The sequence below is a fragment of the Lutjanus erythropterus genome, chromosome 14, assembly GCF_056507025.1.
Source record: "Lutjanus erythropterus isolate fLutEry1 chromosome 14, fLutEry1.hap2, whole genome shotgun sequence".
In the NCBI taxonomy this organism is placed as follows: Eukaryota; Metazoa; Chordata; class Actinopteri; order Lutjaniformes; family Lutjanidae; genus Lutjanus; species Lutjanus erythropterus.
This window is the reverse complement of record NC_139330.1, coordinates 26657921-26671631: the sequence shown is the minus strand read 5'-3', so window position 1 is coordinate 26671631 and position 13711 is coordinate 26657921. Positions and strand designations below refer to the sequence as shown.

The following is a 13711-nucleotide window of genomic DNA, read 5'->3' as shown; positions in this document are numbered from 1 at the left end:
GTTGTTTTCATTATGTGGTGGTGGATTTTTGCATTAGGAACAAGGAGCCTTAAGGTCTTTTCACATATCATCTGTTGAAGGAACTACTGTCAGGATAAAGTTTTAGCACATATGACAAAAAGTTATTTTCATGGAAGTTAACAACTGTAGCTTTAACCTCTTGTTTAAAAAAAGCTCTGATGAGGTCCCTCTGCCAAATTGTGTCAAATAAAGTGTTGGCTTTTCCAATAAATCAGTTGCTAAGTAGTTTTTCTCAGTTTTTGTTTTTCTTGTCACTTGAACTAACTAATGAAGTAGCAGCGCACTCTCTCCACCAATATTCTGTGAAAACTGCCTCAATGTTGCGTTTTTTCACAATGTTGTAAAACTTTTTAAACTAATTAGATGTTTTTACATATTTAGTTATTTCATGTTTGCTTTATTTTTTTTTCATGAGAAAAAATATAAATAAAATCAGTTAAAAGTTCACTTTCTTAATGAATTTTATTAAGTTTCAAAGGGGAACTTTAGCATCCCTTGCTGAATCCTAAATCAAATAATCTGATTGAATTCCTCAGTTTTGGGTATATTTTATTTTCTTATTGTACATTTTATCACTCAATCAAAAAACTTCAACTTATAAGCAACATGGTTACCTTGTGCCTTGTGATAATTTGAACATCCTGAAGGTCACATGAACAAGCTTAACATTTTCCAAACTGAAATCCTGGAACCCAGTCAGAGAAATTCATTCAGCTGGGAGCGATCTTTCCTCGAGCTCTTCCAATCTCGACAAGAGATTTCACTCTTTGTGTCTCGTCCTAATCACTCTACCCCCATCGCTCCACCTCGAGTGGCAGCTCTCACTCTCACCATAGCCTCTATTCAATCATCCCCTTATTCCTTATTCATATGCTAAACCCCTATAGCGGAGCCCCTTTGGCCAAGCACACTGTGAGATAGATGTTAACATGTGTAATCCCCCATTAACGCATACGAGACAACGTATCCTCCGTGGACGCCCACTCTCCCCCTGGGATTAGCCCTCTGAAAGTGGAGGGGCTGATGGGTAATGGTTCAGAGAAGCTCCTCTCAGTTTCAAAAGGCATCCTCCCTCCCTCCCTGCCGCCTCCCTCCCCTCCACCCCTGGAGTTTGAGTTGAGATCACCGAGGGTAAGTGTGTTTGCCTGGAGGATTTAACTGATTGTGAAGAATGATGGTATTTATAAAACATTCATTCATTTCTATCCAAAGCCCTACAGGAGCCGTTTTGATTTGTACTCTAACAACAAAAACAGCCAAACAAATGCTCCTGGTTAAAGAAAGCAGTTAATGTAGCAGTTAGCTTTGCAGGTAGCAAATGTGACTCTAATGCTGGTAAATCTGCTCAGTGTATGTAAAACATCTGTATTACCTTTGTGTCATTTACTTACTTAAGTGCAAGTGTTTACAACCAGAATTCAAAACTACTTCACTGCTATTTAGTCTATTTTAGAAGCATTGCTGCAATACTTGTATTTCTTAATCCAAGAAAAAATCAATGACCCAAGATTTTTGTAGAGTATTTTGGATCATGATACCAGAGATGATACAAATATAGAAGAGATGGGTTTGCCAACAATTGAGCTTACTAGGATCCACAGCAAAGGCTCTGTACTAGTGATGCAGAGTGATACTGTGTGTGCATTTACACAAGAGGCACAGCAGCGCAACTTCATTAATTATTTTTTTCTTTATTCTATATCATTGTGATTATTTTGTTCTGTTCCTGTGGAGAGTTTTTCACTACAGATTTTAGTTTTGCTGCTTAAATGCTTAATTTTCTGCAGTGACATTTCTACATGCATGGAAACAGACCTGAAAGCAGCCTCTCTCATCAATCGTTAAAGAAAACACTCATACATCAACACAACAAATGATAAAGAAATCACCTGAAAAGTGTGCACTGCTCATCATTATTTAAAAGATAGTAAGGCCTACAGAGACAGGTAGAGGTGCAGGTGAGCAACTGAATGTGAGAGAAGTTGTGAGCGCATTTACATGCAAGGCACAGCATAGCAACTTCTTTGATTATTTAATTGTTTCCTCTTGAGTTTCCTCTGAATGGAAATGAAACTGAAGCAGCCTTTCTAATCATTAAAGTAAAGCATTAAAAAAAAACACAGATACATCAATACAACACACAATAAAGAAATCACTTGGAAAGCTGACACTGCTTGGGTGGCGGATGGATGATTTATGTGTGCACTCAGATGCGGATGATCCCAGAGCCCATCCATGCATCAATACTCTAGAATAAATAACAGAAACATCTCTCAGTATAATGCAGTCTATTGCAGGACTTTTTATTAGACAAAATTAGTTAGGTGTACTTGATAAACTGGCAACTGAGTGTAGGTGTTAAGTGTCCCTTAGGGGGCAACCCACAGCAGCACTGTGTGACTTGCATCAAAAAAACTGTAGAAGTTTGCTCATTGCCACTGTCAACATGTGGGTCGCAGTGTCAGATACTGTCCAAAATCCCAGGCATCAGCTATCCAGAAACAGCCATGTGTCCACGGAATTGGATCCATATTGGACAAAATTTGCACCTCACAATTTACACCCAAAATGAGTCAGCATCCTGTCATCAACCAGCAATTAATGTTTGTCTTTTCCTTAACCATAACCACAATCTTTATCAAGCCTTAACCAAGTGATTTAACAGCTCTGCTCTAACCATGCCTTAACCAGGAACAGATATTGCAAAACAAGACAGTGAAAAACCTTGGCAATAGACATAATCTGGGATTTTATAGAATCATTTAAAAGTTCTGTGTGCCTGATTTACGGGGATTTATTGGCAGAACATGGCAGAAATAGAATATAATATTCATGAGTCTGTTTTCATTAGCGTATAATAACCTGTTTAGGCAGTGGAGTCTGGCATGTTGCACCACCATGTTTCTCCGAGAACAGACAAAACAGAGACTCGTTCTAGATATGGCCTTTCATGTTTTGCTATATGTTTGAAATGGGAGGGAGAGAAGAGGTGTTTGCAATCTGCAAGCTCACCATTAGACACACTGGTCGTTTAAAAGATTGTCACATTTTGTTCTATCACAAAACATACCTGTTACCTCTATTATGCTTCTAAAAGACTACACTCTATACAAGTAAAATAAGATAATATAAAATTATGTACCTGACTGTTAGCTGCATTAACGGAGCAAACTTTATTTATCTAGTACACATCAATGATACTAAATTACAATACCCATGGTGAGATTGGTAAAACTAAATATCTGTGTTATGTGTTGGGGATGAAGTTACTGTACATGACATCACTGAAGCAGTGGTGTCCAAAAACTTGTTAATTGCAGTCACCCTTTCATTGCAAGCCAAGTTCTTCACACATGACAGGCTGCACATCATTTACGCCCTGGAAGAGTTCGGCTCAAACAGCAGTTACATCATGTCTGTGCAGTGAGACGCTGTTTCAGGTTGGCCTGTCTGCGAATGGGACCTGCAACCACCACACCTCATTGGGTTTCACATTATGTACCCTAATCCGGCCAGAGACTATCAAAGGAAACATTAGATGGAAGACCTTGAAAAGTTTTGCGACATTGTAGTGCGCTGCTCCTCTTGGACCGCCTTCAAAGCGCCGGCCTGTTTCTGAGAGGAGGTGCTGATTTTCTGGCTGCCGGGTCACTTTTGTCCTGGAACTGGATTATCTGGGAAATTTCTCACGCTGGGGAAAGTTTTTTATGACATTTATGTGATTTCTGTAAAATCATATGAAAGTTTGGGATAATTTATCTTTCTTAATGACATGTTAAATAAACTGGAAAGACATCCTGTCTGAATATGGAGCAGACTGACAAATGATATGGTGAAGTAAAAAACAAGGCATGATGACAATATCAATATGACACTGGAGAGCAGTTTTGGTTTGGATTAGTTCAGTTGAGTTATCCAGTAAACTCTTACAATAATACTCGAAAGATTTCTTAAAAAGTGCTAGAAAAGTGCTTGAAACCCCAGAGGTTTTGCGGTGGAATCGCCCCTAAACGCTCCCAAATCCATTCAGAATGACATCAACAAAAATATGAAAGTCTGAGGGTGTTACTCCCTCAAACTGCCAAATTCCTCTCCTCCCTCCCTTTATCCTTCCCTTACTCTCTCTGGAAATGTGAAATTAGCTGAAACATGAGGACAATTACAAGAAGGCCTTGCATAAAGACTGGGGGACTGGGAAAATAAACCGATCACAGACCCCTGAACAAATCTGGTTTACTTTACAAAGCCTCCTCTGAACTCCTGCCAACGTTTCCCCCGTCTAGATAATTCCTCCCTGAGCAGTTTCATGTTTACACCTTGAAAATCGCTGCATGATCAAGAGGGAAGAGACTCCAACGCGTTCCCTTCCTTTGTTCTGCCAGAGGACGCTCGGCTGAGCATCACACCTCAAAAGTAACATTAGAAATATCTAATTGGGTAAAAATATGCAGGTCATGCTTTTGAAGTTTTTTTTTCTTCCCTCTTTGTGGTTTTTGCGCTCCCTCCCATTTACAGTAAATCTGTGGGAAAAACACCCTGTGAGCTCTTCTTTGGTGTCTCTTATTTAAGACTGCGTCCAGGGTTTTTTCTTTCTTTCTTTTTTTTTTTTTTCAGCAGCTAAGACCATTGAGGCGTTTTATAGCTTTTCTCATTACTGCATTTTCCAAACAGTGTGCGAGGGGCAGTGGTGCATGGTTGAATTATTCAGGGGTGCTGGGGATAACGGCGCAGGGCTGATATGTTATACTGCGCTGCTGTAAGGGGTCCTGCGAGGGACATCAGAGGACTGCCATGTCAGAATGTAAACCGGCTTTTATAACACACTGTGAGATGGAAAAGAAACAATAAAAAGCTCCGGATGAAAGCTTTATTTAGTGAAACAGAAGCTACAGAAAGCAACTCAGGTCTCTTAATCTGTTCGGTCCAGTTCTCGGTAGAGACCCGATCTGTGCCTCGTGACTGATTTCACAAAGCAGTAGACTGAAATATTTTGTCTAATTGAGCTTTTCATAACACACATGAAAGTAAGTGACACATAAATACGAGTTTTATATGAGTTTTGAGACTGTTAAAGGTTTATATGAGAAATCAATGAGTGTTTGAAGGCTAATATCATTATTGCTACTTTTGCACAATCCATCAAACACTGTCAGAGCGGGATATCTCAACAGTTACTGCTCCATCGGGCTGGGTGATATAACTGAAAAATTTATCACAATAAAATGTTTCATTTTTGTCAATATCGATAGTTATTGATCATTTTAAACAACCCACTTTTAATTACAAAATCATTACAAATAGATGAAGACAACCTGTTGAAACATTGGTGATTAAAGTAAATTAAATGGAGCTATAATAGTGCTTTTTACTGTTTTTCTCATTTTAAATAAGACTATGGGAAAAACAGTTGAATTTAACTGGTTTATTGTGAATTTAACTGCCTTACTTTGAATTTCACTATTTTATTTATCAGTGCACACAGGTAATAGACTTAATAGAATAGTATGTCCTCACCAGTATATGGCAACTTGTCCTTGTTTATTAACAACTTTCTCACCGTCTGCACTCATTTTCTCACTTCATGCTGTTTCTGTTGTTGTTCAACATATGAGCAGAAATATGTGTCACTACAGAGTGAATTTGAATCACATAATTTCAGTTTGTATTGTTTAACTTGAATGGAACTAATTGCATTGAAAAACTGAATCAGAGAAGCACAATTTGAAATTGAATTTATTACTTTGGAACTGAATTCCAATAGATTTGAAACTGGATGTAATATTCTGAAATTAAATTAATTTGCTCTGAAACTGTATTTCTGATACATCGAAAATTCAACTTTATATGCCTCCACATTGTGTTCTCACAATTCAAATTCAGTTCTCTCTAAACTTCAGTTTACTGAGACACACACGTGGTTGTTGAGGAAGTGCAGTTGAATTCAGATTCACACTTCTTTTTACATATTGCATTGACCATTTTCTCTCAAAGACAGCAACGACCAGTGGGAACATTTTAAAGCCTAGTGTTTTTCTATTCCACATAAAAACTGTGTAAACTGTTTTGCCATTTAGAAAAATTACTTTGAGTTTTGCACCTGATCCGTCACATTCTTCAACACGCATCGACTGTGCAAGTCCATCAATAGGAGTGAAGAAAATGGTGCTGATTGGCTGAAAAAGGAGTTCTATGAATCTGCTCTTCCTCGACCAGATGTGTGCTTCAGTGAACTGAAATTGACTTGTAAGAACTGAATCTGAATTGGAAGAGGAAGTGTGTAAAGAATTGAATTTTTGGTGAGGATCAAATTAAGTTTCAGAGCAATATAATTCAGATTCATGATATTACATTCAGTTTCAGATTTACTGAAATTCAGTTCCAAACAGTTTCAAATTATGCTCAGATTAATTTTTTCAATGCAGTTATTCAAGTTGAATAATATTATTTATGTGATTCAAATTCAATTTTTCCAGTTGTTTCTAGTGACACATATTTCTGTCCATAGTAACATGTCGATGTGACATGATTGGCTGTTTGCCACTCAGAGCATGTTCCATCAGCAAGGGATATGATAGGCTGTTTATGAGCCAGGGAATATTTGTTATGTGCTCTCATGGTCGGATGGTTTGCATTTGATGCATTTTAGTGGAACTATAGAACGTTTCATTGAACTCTGAATTTTCTTATTGATATTGATGAAGTGTTGCTGATACATATCTGCTGTTTTATTGCCCAGGTTTACTGGTCTTACTGGTCCCTTAATGTTTTTGGTGACAGTCCTTTCACGTACCACCACAATTTGACCAGAATTCTCACATGTGCACAAAGAAAAATATCACAATGTAACTGAGATATTGCTGTGAAATTCACTGAGTAAATTCATGCTCCCAAGAAGACAACCCGCCTTCATTTTAAACACTACATGAGCTTTCCCGTTCTCTCCTCAGGCCAGATTGTCGCCTTTGAAAAGAAGATATCTCAGAACATAATAGTCAGGTCTGCTATGCACCACGGTCATGCTCTTAAGGCAGCTCTGACACCTACGCGTTATGTTCGTATGCAAAAACAAACGCTTAAAGGTCAAAATGTTGCTTTTGGCTTGTCCCACAAGCTCGGTAATGGAACATGAATAGCCTGCAGACACACGGTGCTTTGAGGTGTGTGAGTCGGGGTGGCAGCATATGGCTTCAGTGCACAACAAAACCAACAGTGTGTGCCATATGTGAGTGTATTTTGTATGCTCAGTGTATACAGCCTCAGAGCTTAATGGCTATAACAATTATACATACCTCCTCTGATCTTGTATCACAGAAGACTTGGTTTCACTCCAGCATGATTCAATCAGCTGCAGCGTGTCTGCCGTCTCTGAAAAGATAAATTATGCCATTACCGCTCTGAACTGGAGCACTGTGCGCTTAGAAAACAGTAAAGCTACATTGGACTTTAAAGGAAATGTCACTAATTAGCCACTTTTGTTTAGGATAATATTGTTAAGTCATTCATCACTGCAGGGGTGCCACTGTGGCTGAGGAATTACAGAGAGGCTTTTTTTTTCCTGCCCTAATGGCACCAGTATATCCAGGACATGTTGGCCTCTGTTAAATTCCTTAAACTGAATTTTATTGTATAATGAGACGTGCTACACTGGCTAAACGCAATCACAGGAAATCTAATCCACCATATAATATTATTTCATGTATTCTGTGTTTTGACCTACATTTACTTTCAACATAGTAGTAACATTTTATGGGCAGCTGTTACAGCTGGTACAGTATCAATACCAAATAACATGTGAGTTTGACATGGTGTGTGGGATTTTGTAATGACTATTACAAACTATCAGAAGTGGCAAAATGTACACATTCTTTACTCAAGTAGAGGTGAAAAAGTACAGACTCAGAAATGTACTTAAAGGATAAAAGGAAAAAGGACATTTGAAGGACTTTTCTACCAGATGTTTTTGTGCAACTGAATCTCCTTCTACGTCATTTTCATCTTGTTTCATCTTTTTTACGTTGTTTCTGTTTTGTTGTTGTTTACATAATTTTCATCTTGTTACATTGTTGTTGTCTTGTTAAATAATTTTCGGCTTTTTACACCTTTTACATAGTTAATGTTTTTGTCTCTCTCTGTCTTTTACATCATTTTTACCTTGTTACTTCTTAAATATTTTTTGTCTTGTTATGTAGTTTTTGTCTTGTTCTTGTTATGTTTAGCGTCTTGTTACAAAGTTTTCATCTTCTCACTTCTGGTTACATCATTTTTGTTTTGATGCAATTTTTGTGTTGTCTTGTCCTGCTATGTCTTTTATGCCATTTTCATCTTGTTTCAGTGTTTTTGACGTGTTACATCTTTTATGTATTTTTGTCTTGCTACATCTGTTATGTTGTTTTCATCTGTCTTTTTATGTTGTTTGTGTCTGTTTAGTCTTCTTATGTCATTCTCATGTTTTTTTCTTATTTTTTTGTCTTGTTACATTGTTTCACCTTGTTCTGTCTTTTCTATTGTCTCTGTCTTGTTATGTCTTTTATGTCACTGTCAACTTGTTCTGTCTTTGTTGTCTTGTTCTGTGGTTTTTGACTTGTTATGTCTTTCAGTTTGTTTTTGTCTTGTTACATCTGTTGTGCATGATATGCACTGATGGACCCACCATGGAATTGCAAGGAACGTTGCGCACAATGATGCAAAATAAAAACTAATCAATAATTCCCCCCAAATGTATGAAAACTAAACTAACAAGCTTGTTTTGAGAATGTAAGGGGTAGAAAGTATAGATATTTGTCTTCAAACGTAGGAAGTAAAATACACAAATAAAGTAATTACCTGACATTATACTTAAATACAGTAATGAAGTGTACTTAGTCACTTCAAACCTCTACAAACCATTACAACCAACCTAACAGTGCACCCCCACTGAACTCATTCATAAATACTTCAAATCACCTTACATCGCTGTAAAACCTGTATAGCAACATTTTACTTCCCCTCAGTGGCTGTGGCAATCTCCTCTGACCGGGTCTATTTTTTTTTTCACACCCCTACTCATTTCATTTTGATGCTAGCGTGTGATGGAGGCTCAGCATGACAGCGCTCACATTTCCAATAAGGTTGGCACAATGTGGCTCTGGACTATTAATATCCAACAATGCCATGGCCACAGTGGTGGCATCTGTCTTCTCAGGCCTCTCCCCATCTCCTCCGCCGCTCCCCCCCCCACTGCCGCCTGTCTCATCCTGCTCACCTCTTCTCACCCCCCCCCACTCCTCTCTCTTCCTCCTCCTTCATCTCGCTCAGATGGGCTGTGCAGTCTAGCAGTACGACACACAGTTTGGTGAAAGGCAGTTGAACTGTTGCCAGCAGCCACATGCTGCTCTGGCTATTTCCATCTCTGAGGAGTAAATGAGGAGAAATTGCAAAATATGCGTTAACTTCCTTCAAAATCGGGGCAGCTGGGAATCTTAAAACTTCTCGAAAATGTTTGACAGAAGGAACAAGGCCAAAATATAACCCGGTGTCACAAATGGATATTCATGTCAGCTAAATATATTCATTTCTGTGTTCCAAATCTGCAAGATTCTCTTTTTATTTTGCATTTCTCCAGGTCAAGCAACTCTTTTCTGTGTCACTGCTATTACTGCTCATGCTACACACCCAGTTTTCTATTTCTTTTTTGCCAAAATAAACTGCTTTTGCATGGTTTTATTCACGAAATTATTGTTGTGTTATATCAGCTTTAGATGGGAGCAAATGTGACATCTATTTATGTGCGAATGTTGCAGATTATAACTGTAATATGAATCTGGAATACATTGGCTTTCACATCAAACAAATGCTCCTTTACAAAGGCCATCAACACCAGTGTTTTATGTGCGAGCCAGCACTTCATACTAATGCTATCTTAGGACTCAGTTTGCATTTATTATGAGAAACATTTTGGACAACTGTCCGGCTGCTCATGGCGCTCTCATTTCATTAGTTTCACTTGTGCTTTAATTGATCTTTATTTCCCTTGATTATGATCATAATTAAACACCAGAAAGCTGTTCAAGCTACCAGCCATCTGCCAGGTTGGATGATGGGCACCATCAGTGTGGGTATATGGGTACGAGGCCACCACGGTGCACTCTGCTGAGACCCACGCCTGAAAATGCCCTCTTGAATGTGTTATCATAAGGTCAGCTGGATTTCTACTCTTTCTGTTCACAGCCACGCACTATAATTTTTTTTTTGCAGAGATCATTTGTTATCCTCTAAGAAAAATTTAGAGAGTTTTTATGTCTATTTTAGTGCCACATTTCTGTTTTAATTAAGAGTACAGAGAAAGAGAGATGAAAGTAGAGACAGATTTGTCATGTTGATGTTTAGCCCTTTGCCTGAAATACAGGTTAATTATGCTTACTGATTAGTCCATGTGATAACTGCTGTGAGTGTAATAAAATGCCGGCTGCAACTAACAGTTATTTTCATTATTCATTATTGTCTTGATAAATCAATTAGTTGTTTGGTCTATTAAGTATCATAAATTGATGAAAAATGCCGATCAGTGTTTCCCAAAGGCCAAGATGACGTCCTCAAATGTCATAATACGCAACAAGTCTGTAGTGGTAGACACCCTTCTCTCTGTCTGCATTTCGTTATTATGTCATTATTTTGTCGTGCTTGGGATGCTATACCAGTCCAAATTGTCAGTATCTGATGTCCTGGGATTGAGACTCAATAATCAGTAATGAGCTCAGACAAATCCTACCGATTATACCTTTGATATTTTGTACCTGATTTTGTAGTAAAATCATGTTGAAAATGTGGCAAATATGACAAAGCTGGCATATAAGATAGGCTATCACAATCTGTATGTCTTACTGAACAATTTAGAATATACTGACGAAGCTCTTTTTGCCGACCAGAAGTAAAAAAAAAAAGAACTGAACATATTGAAATGTGACAGATTTTCAAAAAGCAATAAACATTTGTTTTTGTTTCTAAAATAAAAATTATTGTGCTAAAGAAATCATAAATCATAAATCTCTGATGTATCAATTATGATGCAAACAAAATATCATGTATGTAAATGATACAGATTTTTTTTTAATTTTGTCAAAGAAACACATTAATTGTTTAAAAAAAAGAGTTAGATATGTTAGGCTTTGCAGGGCTAAAATAACAAAAACATAAGAATTTTTATTTTAAGTTGATTATGCCCTGATAGAAACATCTCTGCCATCTTCTGCCAATACATCCCTGTAAATCTTTACACACTGGACCTTTAATAATTACCATTATTCTCATGGTTTCCTGTCTTTGAACAAACTCGGCTTTATTCCCTTATGATGTCAACCAACATCTTCACCAGAACTCTGTTTTAAATACTCTTAAGTGCCTCCTGCTGATCTGATTACTCCGGGTCTGTTCAAAGGCCTTGCGACATGTTAAGCATATTTATCTAAAATCCCCATAGAAGACTTCATTACTGGGCAGAATTAGCACCATCAACTCTTGACCTCTTTAATTGAATAAGTTAAGGTAGTCAGAGAGCGAGGTTAGGTGGGCCTAATTTTCAGAATGGGGCCGCACTGCCAACATATGGCTTAGATAGAGCTGATTTGGTCGATTTTACCCCCCTGAAAGCATAAACAACCTGTCCTAGCTGATAACTTTGCTGGATTTCTCTGCCAAGTAGATGAATATTGAAAGGATCTGACAAGTGCATGTGATAAGATGAGGTCATATGACCTACACTAACAGGATGTAAAGCTGCAGCACCAATGCCTCACTGCAACCGTCCTGATGAAAAAGGTTGTGGATCAAAGATATCAATAGTCATCCAGTCAAAAGGCCATATTCTCATAATGAAAAAAGATGCCATTAAAAACATCTACTTTACATTTTGATTTTCTTTGGATTATGTCCCCGCATTAGATTTATACTCATTCCAATTTTTATTGTCCGGGTTCCACACAGCTCAAATCGAGTTATGAACTTAATCAATCCGTGCTCTCCTGCATTGACTGTTTTATGATTGGCCGAGGTCACCAGGTTTTATTGACCCGATAACCCCAGATGAAAATGGCCGCGCGTATTTGACTAGGAGTGGGAGAAATGGGCAGGGCAGAAATATAGAGCCGCACGGACCCGTCTCCTCTCGGTAGCACGTACTAGTTAAACGCATCATAAATGAGAGCTGACGTGAACTAATTTCTTCCGGTGCGTTCTCTGATCCCTTCACTGTCGCTGCCTGACGGTGAAGAGCAGTCCATAAAGACAGTCATATAGGAGAGCCGGTGTGTAAATCTGGGCCGGGGTGAGGAGGCAGAGCCTGCGTGAAGAGTGATGGATGAGGTAGGAATCCTGCCCTTTCTCCGTCTCTTACTCCCGATCTCTGCGGCCTATTCCATCTCCATCCACTGGGATGAGGAGAGACATGCCTGCATTCCTGACCTCCATAAGGAAACAAGGCGCTGTTGCTACAGCTGCATGCTGAGCAGGAACTCACCCTCTGGGAGCAGACACGGCTCTGCAGCAGGTTTGGGGAGTTTCTGTCTCAGGGAACAGATCATTGAGCAGCCTCTTCATCTGGTGAAGTGTAGAGGTGAAGAGGTGGAGGTTAGGAAAGGTTTCAGCGCCTGCAAGATAAAACAAATTATTAAACGGAGAGAAACAGAGATGAATTAATCCCTGAATACATTTTGGATACAGTCATCTAAAGAGACAGACACTCTAGCTTACTGATAAAACGTAACTTCAGTCATATTTAATCCTAAAAAAAGCAATTTAATTGAACTTTGCCCCGATTATAGTCATAAAAAAGGCTAGTCTGAGGTTCATTTGGATGGAGAGAAACTTGAGGCTGCAACTAATAATTATTTTAATTATCAATTAATCTGTTGATCACTTCTGGATTAATCAATTAGTTGTTTGGGCTATAAAATGTCAGAAAATTATGCAAAATGTTCGTCAGCGTTTCTCAACACCCAAGGTGACGTCCTCATACATCCTGCTTTGTCCTCAGCCCACAGACATTCAGTTTACTGTCATAGATGACTAAAGAAAGTGCAAAACATTCACATTTGAGAATCAGACTTTTTTAAAAAATAAAGAGTCAAAACAATTAATTGGTTGTAAAAATAGTAGGTGATTAATTTAATAGTAACGAATCGATTAATTGACTAATGGTTGCAGCTCTAAATATGCACTATATACATGCTGACATGTTCTATTTTGTGCAATTTTGCAACAAAACTGAGCAAAATTGAAGGCAAATCATAATCATGTTTTAGATTTTTGTATTACCTTAATTTTAGCTGTAAATTTATTATCTGGGGTTTTGCAGAATCATCCCATAATGATGTTATTTTCTGGGGTTGGGAAAACAGTGCATCTTCAATAGTGACCTCATGCTACATTCAAAGGTGTAGCTAATAACTCAAAATAATGAAATCATCCAAATTGTTGATCAATGCTCATTTCTGGCCATGTTATCAAATCAAACTGCTTTCTCTCCACAAATAGCAGAGCACTGGTTTACATCTACAGCATTTATTCCTCACTGTTCAGTATCATGCCATAACAGCCTGTTTCAACAGGAATAACAGAGCATCAAAGAAGGAATGATACAACTGAGACCTTTAAGCTGCTTAAAATACCAGTGCTGCAGTTTTTAGACAATAGGGTGCTGCAGGAGCGAGTCTAAAAC

The 13711-nt window shown here is 38.2% G+C and overlaps 1 long non-coding RNA gene across 1 annotated transcript in view; it reads right to left on the bottom strand.

Annotated features, from left to right (window-relative positions):
- The window catches only part of LOC146315667 (uncharacterized), an 89536-nt gene extending 76898 nt beyond the window's left edge, over positions 1-12638 (bottom strand). Inside the window, exons 1-2 of the long non-coding RNA XR_014771862.1 lie at positions 12512-12638; positions 7311-7386 (exon numbers count right to left, since the gene is read on the bottom strand). This is a non-coding gene — a long non-coding RNA (uncharacterized LOC146315667). The remainder of the gene's footprint in view (positions 1-7310; positions 7387-12511) is intronic.
- Positions 12639-13711: the final 1073 nt, after the last annotated feature.